We start from the raw sequence: 21,182 nt of genomic DNA on the forward strand, positions 1-21,182 counted from the left end.
GAAACTTTGGCCACCTGATGTGAAGAGCTGACTCATTAGAAAAGACCCTGATGCAGGGAATGACTGAAGGCAGGAGGAGAAGGGAATGACAGAGGATGAGATGGTTGGATGCATCACGGACTCAATGGACATGAGTTTGAGCAAGCTCCGGGAGGTGGTGAAGGACAGGGTGGCTTGGAGTGCTGCAGTCCATGGTGTGGCAAAGATTCGGACAGGACTGAGTGGCTGAACAAGGAGTGCAAGATGCTGACCAAAAAAAAAAAAAAAAAATCTTGAAAGAGGGCTCTCATTTAGTACTGATGATAGAAGAAGAAACACATCCATTTTTTGTGATCAGTTCAGTTCAGTCACTCAGTCATGTCCAACTCTTTGTGACCCCATGGACTGCAGTACGCCAGGCTTCCCTGTCCCTACTCAAACTCATGTTCATTGAGTCGGTGATGCCATCCAACCACCTCATCCTCTGTCATGTGAGATTTTTTTGTTATACATACAAATTATAATCAAGTTAACATACCAGCAAAGGTCTCATTTTGTACCATTCTCAGTAATGGAGGACAAATCATAAAAACAAGGTAGAGCTAAAACCAGCCTGGTTTAAAAGCATGAGCTATATAGAGTATCTGAAGAAAAATGGATTTTTCATAAGTTCCAATACAAAGAATACCTTAATATTCATTAAACACTGTAAAATATCTTTCATAGACCTTACATTTGATAATACTGTATGCTCTAAGAGCCCAATGTAGGTATAGAAAATTTGATATTTATCAACCACTAATAACTGTACAGACTGAAAAAGCAGAGAGCACTCACTCACAGAATAAGGATTTCTAAGGCACGTAATAATGACCAAGCTAGAAAACAGTTGAAAAGTTTTACATTACAACAGCCCTGTATTATAACCACTTAAAGTGTTCTTGGTTTGTAATCATACAAGTCCATTTCTTAAAACTGGAGAACTATTATTGTAGCCAAAGGTCAACAAGTACCTATGCTGAGAGTCACTAAAAGAAATCCATTTAGGAAGAAGTAGATTTGTACAATGTCTGTGAAGCGAAACATCAACTCTCAATATTTCTAAGGGGAACATGAAGTCCTCTTTTTTCACTCTAATTCGTTTCTTTGGACCTTAACACCACGCATAAAATGTCTAACTCCTACCATTTTGAAAGCATTCTCCTAAAAGCACAATGAAAATTTTAATTACAAAAGAAAGAAGTGGTAAGATTTTTTCCCACTTATTTTAAGAGAAGAAATACCCAAAGGAAGCCAAAATGTTACTTAAAATGCCTGATGCTAAACTCATGTCAAAATAGAATATGGAGGCTCATGGAAAATAATCACAACTTTGCTAAACACTAGCATAAAAATTACTTTTCATGTAAAAACTATTTGTTAAGGGTCCAGTCTCGAATGAACATATAGAAATAAAACCTTCTTGACAGAGATAGCTGGACAAATAAATTCTTTATTTCTCTCATATTTTTCAGAATATGTTCACATAGTTCTTAATTCACAAGACATAATATGGTATAGTCCACTGTATAAATGGATTCATTTGGAAAGCCTCCTTTCTTTCACAGGCTTAAAAATGCTTGCTTCCTGTTTTCCAGGAGAACATATTTATAATTAGTAGTTTTTCTAAGATTTACTTTGCATGCTTCTCATGTGATTAAGACACTGACAGGGCTAACCAGCATGGGGTAGTAACTGAACAGGGGCAAAATCCTCACTTACTAGAATGTTCACAAGCCTGTACTGGTAAGTCCTTGGCCTTCAGTGTTTATGTCCCTGAGGCTTTGGTTAGGTTTTAGACAGCATATTAAAAAACAGAGACATTCCTTTACTAACAAAGGTCCACCTAGTCAAAGATGCAGTTTTTCCAGTAGTCATGTATGGATGTGAGAGTTGGACTATAAAGAAAGCTGAGTGGCAAAGAATTGATGCTTTTGAACTGTGGTATTGGAGAAGACTCTTGAGAGTCCCTTGGACTGCAAGGAGATTCAACCAGTCTATCATCAGTTTTAAATATTCATTGGAAGGACTGATGCTAAAGCTGAAACTCCAATACTTTGGCCACCTGATGTGAAGAACTGACTCATTGGAAAAGACCCTGATTTTGGAAAAGATTGAAGACAGGAGAAGGGGATGACAGAGGATGATTTGGTTGGATGGCATCACCGACATTGTCATTGGACATGAGTTTGAGTAAACTCCAGGAGTTGGTGATGGATAGGGAGGCCTGGCGTGCTGCAGTTCATGGGATCGCAAAGAGTCAGACATGACCAAGTGACTGAACTGAACTGCACTGATTTTACCAGAAAGGAATAATGTAGCTAACAGCCACTAGTATATTAATATATGACATGCTAATTTATTTCTGTCAGCAAAGAGGACACCAGATGAAAGGAAATTTAAAGGGCCTCTGCACTCCCTCCTCCCCTCCTCAGCGACCCAGCTGGATTGCCTGGGGTCTAGGAAATCAAAGGAGAAAAAGGCAGAGGGTTCATAATGCTGGGTGAGAAACCTGAAAGACTGATTTATCTACTTCCCTGGGTTGCTTTAAAGGCCGGCAATTCTATTTTGTGTTTCGTTGAACTCTCAAATAACTTTACCAAAGCACACAAATAAAGGCAGAAATTAACATGTACAAAGCAAAAAATATATGGAACATTCACTTACACAATTCATGGAAAAGCAATATATTTGCATCTCTCTGTCAAGTGAAGCATTCTGGGAAGGCAGATATCTTGGCTTCCCAAAGCCTCACAAGCCTCTGCAGCTTGGCTACTTTAGGGGTGGACCTCAGCTCGAAAGACCTTTTTGCATCTTGGAACCATAGCACATCCATCCTTCCCTTATTCCCATGTCAACCCAGTGATGAGTTTTCTGAGTAAGGTGATTCTGTTGGCCAAAGGAGGCCCCCCCCCAATGCATCATTTCCCCTTTGTTTAGAAGGCAGTTTCATTTTATACAGCAACACCAAACTGGGAGTTGATTTGGGAAAGGTGAATATGAAACAGCAGTAAAGGAAACCGGTATAGCTTCTATGGAAATTCTGCGTCTTTTAGTTGCTTTGAGGTCAACCTGAATTCACGTCAGTCATCACATTCAAGGGGATGCTCAGACAGTGCAAAAGGCAATATTCTGGCTAACGAAGCCATAAACAAATGAAATAAGGTTCGAACCGTGTCTCCTCAATTTGTTATTCTCAGCTTTCAAATACAATACAAACTCCCCTATGGCTCAATTTCCTTTTAAATAAAATGAGAAAATTGTCAAAAATTACTCCTTGCTTCTCACTAATTTTTGGAACAAGTAAAACTTGTAAAGCATTTTGCAAATATATATATATATATATAAAGATATTTTAAAAGACTGGAGGGAGGATGAAATGTATAAGCAGGATAAATACTTCTAGATGAAAATTCTTTTGTAACTACCTTGTAATTTTTTGAAAGTGAAGGTGAAAGTCACTCAGTTGTGTCCACTCTTTGTGACCCCATGGACTATATACAGTCCATAGAATTCCCCAGGCCAGAATACGGGAATGGGATGCCATTCCCTTCTCCAGGGGATTTTCCCAATCCAGGGATTGAAACCTGGTCTCCCTCATTGCAGGCAGATTCTTTACCAGCTGAGCCACCAGGGAAGCCCAAGAATACTGGAGTGGGTAGCTTATTCCTTCTCCAGTGGATCTTCCCGACCCAGGAATCGAACCGGGGTCTCCTGCATTGCAGGCAGATTCTTTACGAGCTGAGCTACTGGGGAAGCCCCTTTTAATTGTTTCAGTTCAATTCAGCTCAGTCGCTCAGTCATGTCAGACTCTTTGCAACCTCATGGACTGCAGCACACCAGGCCTCCCTGTCCATCACCAACTCCCAGAGCTTACTCAAACTCATGTCCATTGAGTTGGTGATGCCATCCAACCATCTCATCCTCTGTCGTCCCCTTCTCCTCCCACCTTCAATCATTCCCAGCATCAGGGTCTTTTCAAATGAGTCAGCTCTTCGCATCAGGTGGCCAAAGTGTTGGAGTTTCAGCTTCAGCCTTTCCAATGATATTCAAAACTGATTTCCTTTAAGATGAACTGGTCGGATCTTGTTGCTGTCCCAGGGACTCTCAAGAGTCTTCTCCAACACCACAGTTCAAAAGCATCAATTCTTTGCCACTCAGCTTTCTTTATAGTCCAACTCTCACATCCATACACGACCACTGGTAAAACCATAGCCTTGACTAGACGGACCTTTGTTGACAAAGTAATGTCTCTGCTTTTCAATATGCTGTCTAGGTTGGTCATAACTTTCCTTCCAAGGAATAAGCATCTTTTAATTTCCTGGCTGCAATCACCATCTGCAGTGATTTTGGAGCCCCCCAAAATAAAGTCAGCCGCTGTTTCCACTGTTTTCCCATCTATTTGCCATGAAGTGATAGGACCGGATGCCATGATCTTAGTTTTCTGAATGTTGAGCTTTAAGCCAACTTTTTCACTCTATTTCACTTTGTTTAGTTCTTCTTCACTTTCTGCCGCCCTAGAGAAATATTTTTTATATTCTTTGAACTGAGGAACTGTCTCAGATTGGAGATTATAAAGGAGACAAGATGACTAAAAAGCACTGTGGGATCCTGGATGGGATCCTGGAACAGAAGAAGGATATACATGGAAAACCTGGTTGAAATGTGACGAGAAGCCTGGAGTTTAGTTAGAAGTTTTGTACCAATGCTCATTTCCCGGTCTTAATAACAGTTCGTGGAAGATTGAGGAAGCTGGGTGATGGGACTATGGGACCTCTCTGTACTGTTTTTGCCACTGTTCTGCAAATGTAAAATTAGTTCTAAATAAAAAGTTTTAAAAAACACTCTTTGAGACAGAAAAACCATTGATAAATGTTTTATTAAGAACCTTAGCAACAAGGATTTACCATATAATGTAGGGAACAATATTCAAGATCTTGTAATAACCTATAATGGAAAATAACCTGAATATGTGTGTGTGCATGTATGTCTATCTGAATCACTCTGCTGCACGCCTGAAACTAACACAACAGTGTAAATCAACTATACTTCAATGCTTTTTTTTTAAGTTATATAATTGGAAACAAAAGAAGAACCTAAATCTTTTAAAATAGTGTTTAGTACAATATATATGATTTGCTTCCACTAGTGAATTGATTCTACTCTGTTTTCTTCCATGATTAGAGACATCTCTCTTCACATATCTATCATCCATCACCCAATATAAATGTTTCTTGAGCTTCTTTTATAGCTCTAATGGGCACCATCTCTTTGTATAGCAGATACTATGATTTGACTTCCTGCATAAAGCAATGTTTGCTTTCCTTTCTTGAAATGTCTTCTTCCAGGATACAAGCTTTGTTGTCATACCAGAATTTTAAGATAAGGTTTATGAATTCAGTCATTCAACATATTACTTAAGCTCTTACTTTGGGCAACACCATCTAAACAGTCCGAGGCCACAGATTCTCTTTAGTGGTGATGAACACTGAAGACTTCGCATCCTCCTGCAGACTTGAAAAGTGCGTCAGATCCAGAGAAAAACTTTGAAGGAGCGAACAAACGCTTTCTACTTTGTTTTCCTGACTCTGAGGCTGCTCAATGGAAAGGATGGTCTAGATTCCTTTTTTTTTAATGTCAAAGTGTAAAAACCTAGGTTTCCTTTTAAGTTAAAACCAAAAAAAAAAAAAAACAAACCAAATAGCTAAGAGTCTAAGGGCTCCAGCATGGTTTGTCTTCTGCTCTCCAATTGCATTTATCTGCAGCATTTCCTGGCCCATTCAATAGCCTCCTTGTGAAGCACTCCTGCCATCTATGTTCCTGGGCTTTCCATTGCTCTCTGTTGAGAAGCTCTAAAAATCCCAAGACATCAAGTTCCATTCCCTTCTGAAGTTTCATTTCAGGAAAGCTATTTCAAACATTACTAATGTGAATTTTTTTAAAAGGATTAAACTCATGGAGGGGTGCTTATATGTCAAAATGAAAACTGAACCATGCTATTTACTAACCTATTTTCAAAGCTCTAAACCTAGATGAGATTGGAAAATAGTCAATCTCTGAATTTTATAGAATAAGCATTTATATACTTCAGAATGAATTGGCAACAGTGATTCTACCTGAGAGACAATACTTAAAACACCTGTCCCTAGCCAAAACTAGAAGACATAAAAGACAGAAGACAGCCTCAATTGAGATTAAGGGGCCATGCAAATGCCTAAGGCGATTCTTGAATCCAATGTCCACATAAATCCTTTCTCTCCCTTCATTTCTCATTCTTGTAAACCAGCAAAACCTATAAAGGATACACTGCAATAACCAAATTGTATCTTAAAAGCTATTCCCTTTTAAATATAATTTGCTCCAATTGTGAATGCAAAAATTTTAGATGAAGTCTTCCCTAAATATAACACAAAACTCTACAGTATAGCTTTTCTGGTGCGCTAAACTTAACTGAAATTTACCACCAATTTTGAAGGAATGGTATTATGTGCGTCTGCTCTCAGCACCTCCAAGTCTGAAAAATAGGTCTGCTAAATTTAAGACAAAATATTGAAATCATCTTCAATGTTAAATGCAGCAGTACACCCTTTCATGTTGAAATTACACTGAGGGGACTTCATAATATATTTTCTACTAAAAGTTTCAATTATTTCAAAACCACTAGATTTCTTTAGAAAAACCAAAACTGCTCGTCAATTTGCCTACAGACTCCCATTTATTTAAATAAATACTCCATTTAATTAACTGTTCAAAGACCTTCAGATAATATTCTCACCAAGGAAACCTGAGGCTTTCTCTTTCCTATCCATGCCATTCAAATTCATGCACTTGAGACAATTTTCTTTCTTATTTATCATACTAAATGAGGGACATTATTTATTTATCCAAGGCCTCACCCAAATGAATAGAACTAATGATTGCCTTCCGTATATATGTGGAATATATTAAAAGTGACCCACGTCCCTGGAAATCCCAAATTATGAGAGAAAACAAAGCTTAACATAAAAGACAATGGGAAAATAAGTTCATTTAAAGATTTTAGCTAAAAACTGAAATCCCATCATGCCCTAGGTGTAGATGAGTCTGTTATTTTCTTCCAGAAAAAATTAATTCCCAAGACACAGCTAGAGAAATCCATCTTTAATGTATGATTCATAATCTTCTTATTTCTTTGATCAAATAAGTACCTGCTATATATTAGACACTGGGTTAGATGAGTGCTGGTATTACAATGATAACCCATGTGGTATCCTTGTCTTTAGAGAATTTAAGTCTAATGAGGCAAGAGACCACTCATGGGACAAGTCGCTTCAATGGTGTCTGACTCTTTGTGACCCTATGGAGTACAACGCGCCAGGCTCCTCTGTCCATGGGATTCTGCAGTCAAGAATACTGCAGTGGGTTGCCCTGTCCTCCTTCAGGGGATCTTCCCAACCAGGGATCAAACCTGTGTCTCCTGCAGCTCCTGCATTGCAGGCAGATTCTTTGCCACTGAGCCACCGGGGAAACCCACTCAATAATCAGTGTCAACAAAAATAAGGCAGATGTTATGAGAGAAAAAGACAGCAAATTCGTTATCTGGCCTCAGGTCAAATACTTTTGGGAAAATGAGTTTCAAGGAAAATAAATTAACATTTAAAAGTATTTTCAACAAGAACAAAAACAAAACATTTTCTGATTAACACTCAAATAATTGGAAATTCCACAATAGAGTTTCTGTCTTTGCACATTCTGGTCAGTTATAATTTTGCTCTATCTATAACCTATAATCTTTCATTTTTAAAAAGATAGCATCTATGTTTATGAAAAAGATGGTTTGTCAGTCCTTATACTTTTATCCCATGACTGGAAACAAAAACTAAGAAAATAAACTCAAATAAACCTTTTACGTTTCCAGTTTTCAGACACCACCATTGACCTTTTGTTTTTGCTTACCATTGGACACCTACAGTGTTTTTTTCGAGGCAAAACCACATGCAAGCTCATCTGCCAAGAACTACCCCCAGGAAGCCAGTGGAAAAGGAGCCATATTTGAAAGAACTCCATCTAACTCCCGTAAGAAGGGAAAGAGAAATAAGACTTTGTAGGGGTGAACTGAACTACTTCTAAATTTCCCAGAGGGAACCCTTACTTGTGACCAATTCAGCTGCCTTTTGTATTATAGCAGTCTTAAAATAGTTCTCCTTGTATTTATATCCCTTCTAAATTCACTATTGTTACTCACTATGAGTTCACCGATGTTAGTCAGCACAAGTCAGTTAGTCACTATATTTTTTAAACCACCAACTTCCCCCACCCTTTCTGGTTTTCTGATCCCTTCAGCATTTTGCAACATTTAAAAGATGAGTAACTATACACAAGACATGCTGTTGGGCATTTTCTTACATTGTTTTTGATTTAAACAGTGACCGTGTCCCCATTAATAAAAGGAGTAGATGGTCACATTTTTTCTCATGAAAAGGTGACACTTCTGTTTAAACCTTAGGGTTAAAATTTTATTTCGCATATATTGGTTAATCATCACTTCTCATAAACTTTTTTAAATTAGCTCACACAAATTATTTATTCAAACAATAAATCAGTGAATGGATACTATTCTTTCTTTTGATGAAAAGACCCTGGTCTAGTGTGATTTCTGTTAACCACAGGTGGAGAATGGAAAATAATCCAGCAAACTAAGGGTTGTATTAGCCTTTATTTGGCAAAACTAATACAATTATGTAAAGTTTAAAAATAAAATAAAATTAGAAAAAAAATAAAAATAAATTAGTTTTGTACACTAAAATAAAATAAAATAAAATTATTTGTCAAAGATGAGTTGATAAATAAGATGTGATTTTAAAACAGTAATGGAATATTACTCAGCCACCAAAAAGAATGAAATAATGCCATTTGCTGAGATTATCATACTAAGCAAAATCAGAAAGAGAAGACAAATACCATGTGATATCACTCATATGTGGAATCTAAATTACAATACAAATCAACATAGCTACAAAAACAAACAAAGAAACAAGCAGACTCACAGACACAGAGAATAGACTTGTGATTGCCAAGGGTTCTGGGTAGAGGAGGGAAGGAATGGAGTTTGGGCAAACTATTATATATAGGATGGATAAACAACAAGGTCATAATGTATTATAGCACAGGGAATTATATTCAATATTCTATGACAAATCATAATGAAAAAGAATATATATATACACACACACACATATATATAACTGAGTCACTGCTGTACAGAAGAAATTAAAACATAGTAAATCAACTATACTTCAATAAGATTAAAAATAAATAAATAAAATAACTTGTCAATTAAGACCTGACATAATTACTCCAACTTATCTTTTCAACTTTATCTGTTAAGACCTCCCCAAATCTTTCATTGATTCATACTGCATTGAAGGGAATAAGCATCTCTGCTGTGAGCAACTGAGAGACCTTGAAAGCCGTCTTCCCTTCCTCTCTCCATCCACATCCAATCACCTCAAAGCAGATACTCCCCACAGAAACCTTCCCCAACCACCAGAGCTGCCAGCCATTGCCTGCTCTTTGAACCTGTGCTATAAACTTACTATCCTGATCCTGCTTATCACATACGTACATCCGCTCTTCCTAAGCAAACAGTATGCTTGTTCTAGAGAATCTATTCTTTGGGGTCTCTCTTTAACCTACAGCACCAGGCATTTGAACATACACACCAAATATTTACAAAGCCAATCTTGTCCATTTTCCCCTTTTTAAAGACAAGACATCTCACAGACCCAGATCAAATTCTTGTCCTACCTGAGTTTGGGTTTTCTCTTCCATAATTCAAGCAGCTTGACATGGCCATTGTGTACAGACAATTAAAACAAACAGTGCAAGGATTCCCCAGAGAACCAGTAATAAACAGAAATCAACATTTATATCTCCCCATTTTCCTAATAAGTGTGACAAATGTGCCCTTCATAGTATTCAAGTAATCTGTCACTTTATGCATGCATGCATGCTAAGTCGCTTCAATAGTGTCTGACTCTTTGCAACCCTATGGACTGCAGCCTGCCAGGCTCCTCTGTCCATGGGATCCTCCAGGCAAGAATACTGGAGTGGGTTGCCATGCTCTCCTCTAGGGGATCTTCCTGACCCAGGGACTGAACCCATATCTCATTATGTTTCCTGCACTGGCAGGCGGATTCCTTTAATTCCACGTGGAAACACAACATTATGAATTGTCATGGAATTGTCTATTTGGACTTTCTAGAATAGCTATACTAAATTGAGGAAGGGTTTTTGTTATGAAATATAGGGACTAGACAGACTATTTCTCATTGAATTTCACAACAAAAGGAAAAGTAGAAGAAGAAAGTGGTTGCCAAAACGCAAATGGCAAAAGCTGGAAGTAGAAGTCACTTTTTAGCTAGTCCTTCACTCTGGGAGATCCTAAAAAAAAAACTTCACTAATCAATTGCTTTACTTTTTTCTCTCTCCTGTGTATATGGAGAAGGGAATGGACAGGAAGAGAACCAAGAGAAGGGCCAGGGTATTTACCAAAAGAACAAATTTCATGTTACAATGAACATAATCTTTCTAATATGCTCGTCATATGCTATTGTTCCCAACTACTTTCAAAACCTTACTTCTTAATTTATGACAATTCTGTAACTAGCCAGAAGTTTGATTTTGTAAAAAAGGGGAAAAAAGTATGCTGACAGAATGATGGGAAATATAGCACTTTACACTTAGATGTGTACATTTCACCATATGCAAATTCAAAGAAAAAAAAACACTGAATTTATAATGCAGGAGCATTTATGGGCAAGTGTTTCTTTTAATGCATCATAAAACAAGACGGGTTAATGGATGATAGATTGTTAGCTATTAGATAAAGCAAGTATCATAACATACTGGTCATCTAGTGTTTTATGTCAGAGAAGGCAACGGCACCCCACTCCAGTACTCTTGCCTGGAAAATCCCATGGATAGAGGAGCCTGGTGGGCTGCAGTCCATGGGGTCGCGAAGAGTCGGACACGACTGAGCGACTTCACTTTCACTTTTCACTTTCATGCACTGGAGAAGGAAATGGCAACCCACTCCGGTGTTCTTGCCTGCAGAATCCCAGGGACGGGGGAGCCTGGTGGGCTGCCGTCTCTGGGGTCGCACAGAGTCGGACACGACTGAAGTGACTTAACAGCAGTGTTATATGTTCACTGTAAAATCCTTTCAACTTTGCTGCAGACTTGGGGATCTTTATTAAAAGGGTTAGGGGACAAAATTAATAATGTAAACTTATGTTTTAAAGCCACACACACACACCACCACCACCACCATCACTACCACACATAACACACAAATGACTCGGTAAAGATCTTTTAAAAATATTTATTCTTGCTTCCAAATTGGCAGTCACAAAGCAGAAAGTCCTCGGCTTCCATCTGCCTCCTAAAGCAGAGCCCTCACTGCAGGGGCCAGGTCTGTCAGGGCCCTCACCTGACTCAGGCCTAAGAATCAGCTGACTGCCCTGCCACTTGGCAGGGCTGGGGTGTGCACCTCCTCCCTAGCAGGCTGTCGTGGGAGGCAAGACAGAACCGGCTGGCACTGCTGCGGAACCAACCACGCACCTGGGCTTGAGCCCCCTCCTTTCCCCACATCCTGACTCCATCACTGAGAAGCCAGAGGGTGTGGGGGTCTCTGAGAAGCCACAGTCCAAGCACACAAGCATTCCCCCCAGACACTCAGGTTTCTCCGTAAGATGCTGGGCATTTCCCTCAGCTTTTCTTCTCCCCTCACCCACCTGGCAGCACCCTGCCTGGCTTTCCTATGAGGAAATCAAAGAAGACGCACCCTCCGTGGCTCCTCACCCTTATCCAAGCATAATAAAAGGGTCAGGGAGGGGAAAAGGCTTCTTCTAACAGCTTGTACTTGCCAAAGACAGGAAAACTAATGACACTATAGCAGCCGTGAGGACAGGGACTCCCCAGCCACCATCCAAACCTGGCCTCCCCATCTGCTTCATCACGTTGCTCCCAGGAAGAACCAAAGGCAAGAAAGAGTGAAAGCAGCACCATAGGATTGTCTCCCAAATCCCGTGTTCTTTCATGTCATACTCTGTCCCCTGGTTCTCTGGCAACACTTAGACTATATCCAGGCCACGGAGTGTACTGCTTGTGTGGTTTTGCTTGAGCTAGAGCTGCTTCAACTCTGAGTGGGGGGCTGGAATCCCCACAGAAGCTCATCTGTGAGAAAGGCCCACATAGTCCAATGAGAAAGCCCATTACCAACCCTAATGATCTCATAGGTCATCCATCCTTTCCTGGCTCCATCAGCTCCCTTCCTGCCCTGCCCCTTTTCCCTTATCTCTTCCCTCTAGACATTCGAGTAAAACACGGACAACTTGAGGAGAAAATGCCACTGTTTATCACACTCTCCAGCAAGCACTTGAACACATGCCTTAGTCAGTGCGGGTAGGACCACAGGACTCCCAGCTCCCACAGGTCAAGAGTCCTGGCTCCCAGGCACACTGTCCCTTAAGGGACAGTCTGAGGAGCTATAATTTTAAGAGGGCCGTGGTGGGAGGCTGCATCAGGGGAGACATGTTCCGGGGAGTGGGAACCTAACCCATTTACACTAGAATCCCAGTTGAAGAAATTTCAAGTTTTGCATGGAAGAAAATGAAAGTCGCACATTAAATATTACAAACGAAAATTCTATTTCTTACCATATGTGACTCGTATTTGATTTTTCTATGTCCTCTGTGGTTGGGTTGCTTTAAGTCCCAAGCAAAGCTTTCATAAGAACATTTTACAAAAAGACACACTAGTTCCACAGAGACATGGACGAAGAAACTGTGGTATATACATGCAATGGGCTATAGCCTTCAGAAAGAAGCAATCCCCGTCATATGCTGCAACGTGGTTGAACCTTGAGGACATAATGCTAAGTGAGATGAGCCACTCACAGAAAGACAACTATTGCATAATTCCATTTATACAAAGCATCTAAGTAGTCAAACTCGTAGAAACAGAAAGTGAAACGGTGGCTGCCAGGGGCTGGGGATGGGGAGATGCTCTTTAATGAGTACAGACTTTCAGTTTTGCAAGATGAAAAAGTTCTAAAGATCTGTTGCATAACAATGTGCATATAGTTAACACTGCTGTACACTGTACACTTAAAAATGGTTAAAGTGGATTAGAATGAACGATGTTCAAACAGAAATAAAGAGGCAAAAGAGAAAGTCAAATTTTTCTTAGGGCAATTAATCCTTTCTTAATTTAACTTCAAAAATTCTTGCAGGTATTTTTATTTCTTTTTATTCTGGATTTTCTCAAAATTATCTTTCCTCAAATTTATCTTTGTCAATAAAACCTGTAGGTCTTAACTTTAATCAAGAACGCTGTTAAAGCAGTAAATTTCCTGTTAAGCTTTTTTTTTTTTTTCTTAACCACAATATTTTAAAAATACATTTTGCCTTCACTCTTTTGGATATACTCTAAATCTCCAATTCAACTTTCTGATATTAAAAGTCAAAACAAGTATTTGAGTGATTTTTTCTGACTGAAGATAAAACCTTCAAATTAAAGGGCTTTGAAGATTCAAGAATGAATAAAAAGCACTTGCAACCACTGTTTGTGACAAACTTTGTCATTTTAAGCATGCATGACATTTTCAGAGCAGGAAGGATCCTGACATTCTTCTCGAGTGGTATGCGTGGTATGCTGAATTGGCTTCTAAATCAAATGAGGCTGCTGATATGTAGCCTTTTAGCAAAAGAAGTATATGTCACAAGACAGTCTTAGAGACCAAACACTGTGGCTATTATAACAAAGGCAGCACAATGAATAATTCATACGTAGACAGGGTGTACAAGTGTCATGAGCAACCGTGACCACATGAACAGTTCCCACAGTGGCCCTCCCTCTAACAAATCTGTCTTATTATTCTATTACTCCAAACATAGACCCATCATCCATTCCTCTGAAATATAAGTTACTGAGACATTTCTAGGAAGAACAAGAATTCTCAAGTTGACAGAGCAAAAAGGTAGGGCAAACCCTTATTCACCCAGCCTTCCTTTCAGAAAAGGCTAAACTCAAAGGAAACTACACATTTTCTAAAGTTCGAGATTTCAACTTTCCACGGTAAGAAAGATTACATAAGGGAATGGATTAGACTGTCCAAGATTACTTCCCCTGAAAGAGGAATGCAGTGGAAAAACAGGTACTATATAAATGAATTTCCCAATAGCTCGTGATTCCTTGGCTTTTGGGATCTGTGGTTCAGAAGAACAGTCTCCTTTGAATTTCACCAGAGGCTTATTCAGGTATGTGAAACGAGTAACAAGCTAGGAAATAATCTGCATAGTTTTGATGTTATTTGCATGCTCCACCACAAACTGCAATCTATTAAGAAGTAAAAGCTAGTTTCCGAAACCCATTTAGGCGTGCCATGTTTTTTTGTTACTTCTGCCCCATCTCAATTAATTTGTACCTGGTGCCACTGTCACCAACATGGAGCACTGCACCAGAGGTAATGGAGATAAAAAACCAGAGAGAAGCAAATTTGTGAGGCTTAGTTCTGAGTGAGCACTCAGTGGGATACCCTGGACTAAGAAAGGCTAAAGGAGGTACATACCCAAACACATTCTGATGAGGGTCTGAGGAATAAAGGAGAGGGGAGACTAAGTAGTGTAAAAGGTCATGGTTTAAGCAATAACCTATGACCCCAAGCTGAAATCAGCAAAACTACCCAAAGTCTCCCAATTCACACTATTGGACAGGGGCTTCAACTATGAAGTATGCAAGGCCTGGCCCTGTTCTTCCATCATCCCTCATCATCCATCTTCCCCAAATCTAGTCACTGGAGCTACTAATAAAGGATCCTTTCTGTACATGAAAACTGATAACTTTTCTATACATGTACATGATGATGGTACAAGTATTTTAAAAAGAAGGACGTACAGAGATAAATAAGACAAGAAAAAAAGAGAAAAGGAGAAAGTCCCCCATGGCAGGGACTACATGAAGCACAGGGAATTTAAAAAATGGCCATACAAGAGGCCTTCTCTTATGCCCGCAAACAGAAGAGCTGGATTATTTTATGGAGAACTCCATGGTACTCTCTGCCCCTTCTCATATTCTTCCATGTGCAACAGTGCTTTGTAAACTTTAAACCAACTTCTACATCACACATGAATTTGACTTTTACTATGTCTCCCAGTCCTCATGTCAACTACCCTATGTCTGAGGCTAAGTAAAAGTCCTAATGGAATATGCAAACACCCTCTTCCAATAACACAAGAGAAGACGCTACACATGGATATCACCAGATGGTCGACACCGAAATCAGATTGATTATATTCTTTGCAGCCAAAGATGGCGAAGCTCTATACAGTCAGCAAAAACAAGACCAGGAGCTAACTGTGGCTCAGATCATGAACTCCTTATTGCCAAATTCGGGCTGAAGAAAGTGGAGAAAACCACTAGACCATTCAGGTATGACCTAAATCAAATCCCTTATGACTATACAGTGGAAGTTAGAAATAGATTTAAGGGACTAGATCTGATAGACAGAGTGCCTGATGAACTATGGACAGAGGTTTGTGATATTGTACAAGAGACAGGAATCAAGACCATCCCCAAGAAAAAGAAATAAAAAAAGCAAAATGGCTGTCTGAGGAGGCCTTACAAATAGCTGTGAAAAGAAGGGAAGTAAAAAGCAAAGGAGAAAAGGAAAGATATACCCATTTGAATGCAGAGTTCCAAAGAATACCAAGAAGAGATAAGAAAGGCTTTCTCAGTGATCAATTCAAAGAAATAGAGGAAAACAATAGAATGGGAAAGACTAGAGATCTCTTCAAGAAAATTAGAGATACCAAGGGAACATTTCATGCAAACATGGGCTCGATAAACGACAGAAATGGTATGGACCTAACAGAAGCAGAAGATATTAAGAAGAGGTGGCAAGAATACAAAGAAGATCTGTACAAAAAAGATCTTCATGACCCAGATAATCACGATGGTGTGATCACTGACCTAGAGCCAGACATCCTGGAATGTGAAGTCAAGTGGGCCTTAGGAAGCATCACTATGAACAAAGCTAGTGGAGGTGATGGAATTCCAGTTGAGCTGTTTCAAATCCTGAAAGATGATGCTGTGAAAGTGCTGCACTCAATATGCCAGCAAATTTGGAAAGCCCAGCAGTGACCACAGGGCTGGAAAAGGTCAGTTTTCATTCCAATCCCAAAGAAAGGCAATGCCAAAGAATGCTCAAACTACCGCACAATTACATTCATCTCACATGCTAGTAAAGCAACACTCAAAATTCTCCAAGCCAGGCTTCAGCAATACATGAACCATGAACTTCCAGATGTTTAAGCTGGTTTTAGAAAAGGCAGAGGAACCAGAGATCAAATTGCCAACATCCACTGGATCATGGAAAAAGCAAAAGAGTTCCAGAAAAATATCTATTTCTGCTTTATTGACTATGCCAAAGCCTTAGACTGTGTGGATCACAATAAACTGTGGAAAATTCTGAAAGAGATGGGAATACCAGACCACCTGACCTGTCTTTTGAGAAACCTGTATGCAGGTCAGGAAGCAACAGTTAGAAGTAGACATGTGACAACAGACTGGTTCCAAATAAGAAAAGGAGTATGTCAAGGCTGTATATTGTCACCCTGTTTATTTAACTTATATACAGAGTACACCATGAGAAACACTGGGCTGGAGGAAGCACAAGCTGGAATCAAGATTGCTGGCAGAAATATCAATAACCTCAGATATGCAGATGACACCATCCTTATGGCAGAGAGTGAAGAAGAACTAAAGAGCCTCTTGATGAAAGTGAAAGAAGGAGAGTGAAAAAGTTTGGCTTAAAGCTCAACATTCAGAAAACTTAAGATCATGGCATCTGGTCCCATCACTTCATGGGAAATAGATGGGTAAACAGTGGAAACAGTGGCTGACTTTATTTTTCTAGGCTCCAAAATCACTGCAGATGGTGACTGCAGCCGTGAAATTAAAAGACGCTTACTCCTTGGAAGGAAAGTTATGACCAACCTAGACAGCATATTAAAAAGCGGAGACATTGCTTTGTCAACAAAGGTCCATCTAGTCAAGGCTATGGTTTTTCCAGTGGTCATGTATGGATGTGAGAGTTGGACTGTGAAGAAAGCTGAGCGCCGAAGAATTGATGCTTTTGAACTGTGGTGTTGGAGAAGACTCTTGAGAGTCCCTTGGACTGCATGGAGATCCAACCAGTCCATCCTAAAGGAGATCAGTCCTGGGTGTTCATTGGAAGGACTGATGCTGAGGCTTAAACTCCAATACTTTGGCCACCTGATGTGAAGAGCTGACTCACTGGAAAAGATCCTGATGCTGGGAAAGATTGAGGGCAGGAGGAGAAGGGGATGACAGAGGATGAGATGGTTGGATGGCATCACCGACTCAATGGACATTGGTTTGGGTGGACTCCGGTAGTTGGTGATGGACAGGGAGGCGTGGCGTGCTGCGGTTCATGGGTTTTGCAAAGAGCCGGACATGACTGAGCGACTGAACTGAACTGACACCCTTCCCCAGTCCTACTCGCAAATTACTAAAATCTGAAGTCAGTGGAATACCTACACTTCAAAATGCTGAAAGAAACACTATGAATATACAGTTCCAACCTAGAATTCTATAACCAGTGAACATGTCTATCAAGAAGGAAAGTGAGAAAGACACTTTCAAACTAACAAAAACTGAAAAAAAGCTATCACTAGCAGAACTTCACTAAATGAAATAGAAACGATGTTTTGTCCAACAGAACTAACGCCCCAATTTGTTAAAAGAAAAATTAAATAACATATCTAAGTAATCCACAGGTCAGAGAAAAAAAAACAATAAAAATTAGAAAATATTTTAAGCTGAATGACGAATTTACTAAATATTAAACTTGTGGGATGGAACCAAAGCTACTTAGAATAAGAAATATATACATTAGAAAATAAGAATAGGTGAAAATTACAAAGCCAAGTATGTATCTCAAGACATTAAGGGCAAAATAAGCCTAAAGAAAGCATAGGGAAGGAAATATTAATCAGAGCAGAAATGAAGTAGAAAAAAAGCATAAAATAGTGATGACAAAGACAAGTTGGTCATTTGAGTAGATTAATAAATGTGTAACCTTTGACCAAGACTGATGAATGAAACAGAAAGATATAACTGCAGACATTAAAGATAATTTTTTAATTTCAATAACTTTATTCCAAAAGGTTTAAAATTTTGGACAAGTAGGAAAAATTCTCAAAAAATACAACTATCTAAATGGTCACATTGGCTTCCCAGGTGGCACTAGTGATAAAGAACCTGCCTGCCAATGCAGGAGATCAAAGAGATGAATGTTCAATCCACGGGTCAGGAAGATCATGGCAACCCACTCCAGTATTCTTCCCCGGATAATCCCATGGACAGAGGAGCCTGGTGGAAAACAGGGATCACAAAGAGTAGGACACGACTGAAGTGACTTAGTATGCAAATGATCACAAGAAATATAAATCCTACCAGTGCAACTGAATCAATAATTAAAAACCTTCCCACAGTCAAAAATAAACTGCATGCCTGGATGGCTTAACCAGCAAGTTCTACCAAAATTAAGAAACCAAAAACACTCAATACAAAGTTTTAAGGAAAAATTATACAAATCTTGCCATAGAACAAGAGCAAAGGACATTTTCCAAAGCTTGGAGTTTCGACTGAGCCAAACACAAAAAGACAACTAGAATTATAAGTGAAAACTATACACCAATCTCATTCATGATCTCAAGACGCAAAAATCTTAAAAGAAAACATTAGCACACCAAAACCATATCATTTTAAAAGAATAATACATCTTGATCAAAGTAAATCTGGAATCCCCACTAAGTTTTTTTTAAAATATAAGTAAGTCAATATAATTAACCACATTAATATATTAAAGGAGAAAAATCATATTTTCACCTCAATAGATGGAGAAAAACTGACATCTATTGATGGTTTTTAAAATGAACTTAAATAGAAGGAAAATTCCTATTCTAAGAAAGATACATAACAAAAGCCTATTATAAACATATTTAATGATAAACATCAAAAGCACTTCCTTTTAGAAAATGGAATGAGACAAGATGTCCATGATCATCTCTTCTACTCAATACTGCACTAGAGATCTTAGAAAGTGAAAGTGAAAGTCACTCAGTCATGTGATTCTGCAACCCCATGGACTATACAGTCCATGGCCCTTCTCCAGGGGATCCTCCCAACCCAGGGATCAAACCTAGGTCTCCCGCATTGCTGGCAGATTCTTTACCAGATGAGCTACCAAGGAAGCCCCAGTGGAAGCTACCTGGGAAGACTAGAGGTCTTGGCTATGGAAAATAAGGCAAGAAAAAGACTGAAAGATTAAAAAGAAAGAAAAAATGGTATTATTTACAGATAAAAAGATTGTATTCATAGAAAAGGAATCACTATTATTAAAATTTTGATGGGTTTTTAGCAAAATTGCTGAATATAACATCAATGCTCAAAAATAAAATTTTTATATATCAGCAATTGTTAGAAATTAAATTTTGGAAAACATGCCATTTTAATATCATCAAAATGTAGCAAGCACATGGGAATTATATATGTAAGATCACTATGCATAAAATGACATTACTAATATGTTGAAGAAATAAAGCCAGGCACCAGAGTATGTACTATATTAATACATTTACATGAAGCTCCAAAATCAGCAAAACTACATAATTTAGGGACACAAATTTAGGTAGGAAAACTGAAGAGCAAAATAAGGAAGTGGTTTGCATCAAGTCAGGATACTTCTGGGAGAAAAGGAAGGGGAGAGAGCTTCTGAGGTCCTGGAACCATTTCATTTCTTGGCCTTGGCAGTGGTTAAATGGGTGCTCATTTACAATATTTCTTTCAGCTACTGCTGCTGCTAAGTCGTTTCAGTCGTGTCCGACTCTGTGTGATCGCATAGACAGCAGTCCACCAGGCTCCTCTGTCTACAGGATTCTCCAGGCAAGAATACTGGAGTGGGTTGCCATTTCCTTCTCCATCTTCTTTCAGCTACATACTGTTAAAACCACATTTCTGTGTGTATATTTAATTTCATATGTGTGCATACATGCATAAAAGGTTTTTAAAAACCCTCAAAGAAGCAGCTACAAAAAGGAGGTGGGGGGTTGGGGAGGGTAGAAGTGAAATCCATATGGTAAGAGAAACTTTATGACATAAGGGTAACCAATTTGGAACAATCACTGAAGAAATTTAGTGAAATGTCATTATTTTTTATTTTCTTAAAAAAACAGAGTACTAGCAGAAAAACAGTCTCCCTTGTAAGATAGCTAGTCTTAGAGTCAGAAAGTTTTTCACCCAGGTCTGCCTGCAATGCAGGAGACCTGGATTTGATCCCTGGGTTGGGAAGATTCCCTGGAGAAGGGAATGGCAACCCATTCCAGTATTCTGGCCTGGAGAATTCCATGGACAAAAGTGCCTGGCAAGCTACAGTCCATGGTCTCACAAAGAGTCGGATATGACTGAGTGACTAACAAACAAAATATTCCCTACTGCAAAATGAGAATTCCACTGAACTCATCAGGATTTGGAGAAGGCAATGGCATCCCACTCCAGTGTTCTTGCCTGGAGAATCCCAGGGATGGGGGAGCCTGGTGGGCTGTCGTCTCTGGAGTTGCACAGAGTCAGACACGAGTGAAGCGACTTAGCAGCAGTAGCAGCAGCAGCAGCAGGATTAGAGAGACTATATCTACAGTGTCTTATCACGTAATAGTAAGTCACTAAATGGAAATTGCTTTTGTAATTGTTGTTGCTATAACTAAAAGGTGTGTACCTTCCCATTTGTATTAATAAGTTTAATTCTTGAACTGACATGTAAACTTCTGAGCAAAGGCATTACCAGTGATTCAGTTAATAAAAATTGACCACAAGGAACTGCTTCACTTGAAATTATTAGATGACAAGTTTAACAGGACTCTAAATAAATTACATTTAACACATTCAATAAATAAAGACTTTAGCAGGTTACTCTAATAGTTCTTTTTCTGAAAAGAATTCCAAGAACCCCTTTTTCATGTACATGTTAAATGATTACAATATAACATTTATATAAAAATAATAGAGCCTTCACAGCCTGAAAACATTAAGGATATGTATGT

The sequence above is a fragment of the Bos indicus x Bos taurus genome, chromosome X, assembly GCF_003369695.1.
Source record: "Bos indicus x Bos taurus breed Angus x Brahman F1 hybrid chromosome X, Bos_hybrid_MaternalHap_v2.0, whole genome shotgun sequence".
Lineage (NCBI taxonomy): Eukaryota > Metazoa > Chordata > Mammalia > Artiodactyla > Bovidae > Bos > Bos indicus x Bos taurus.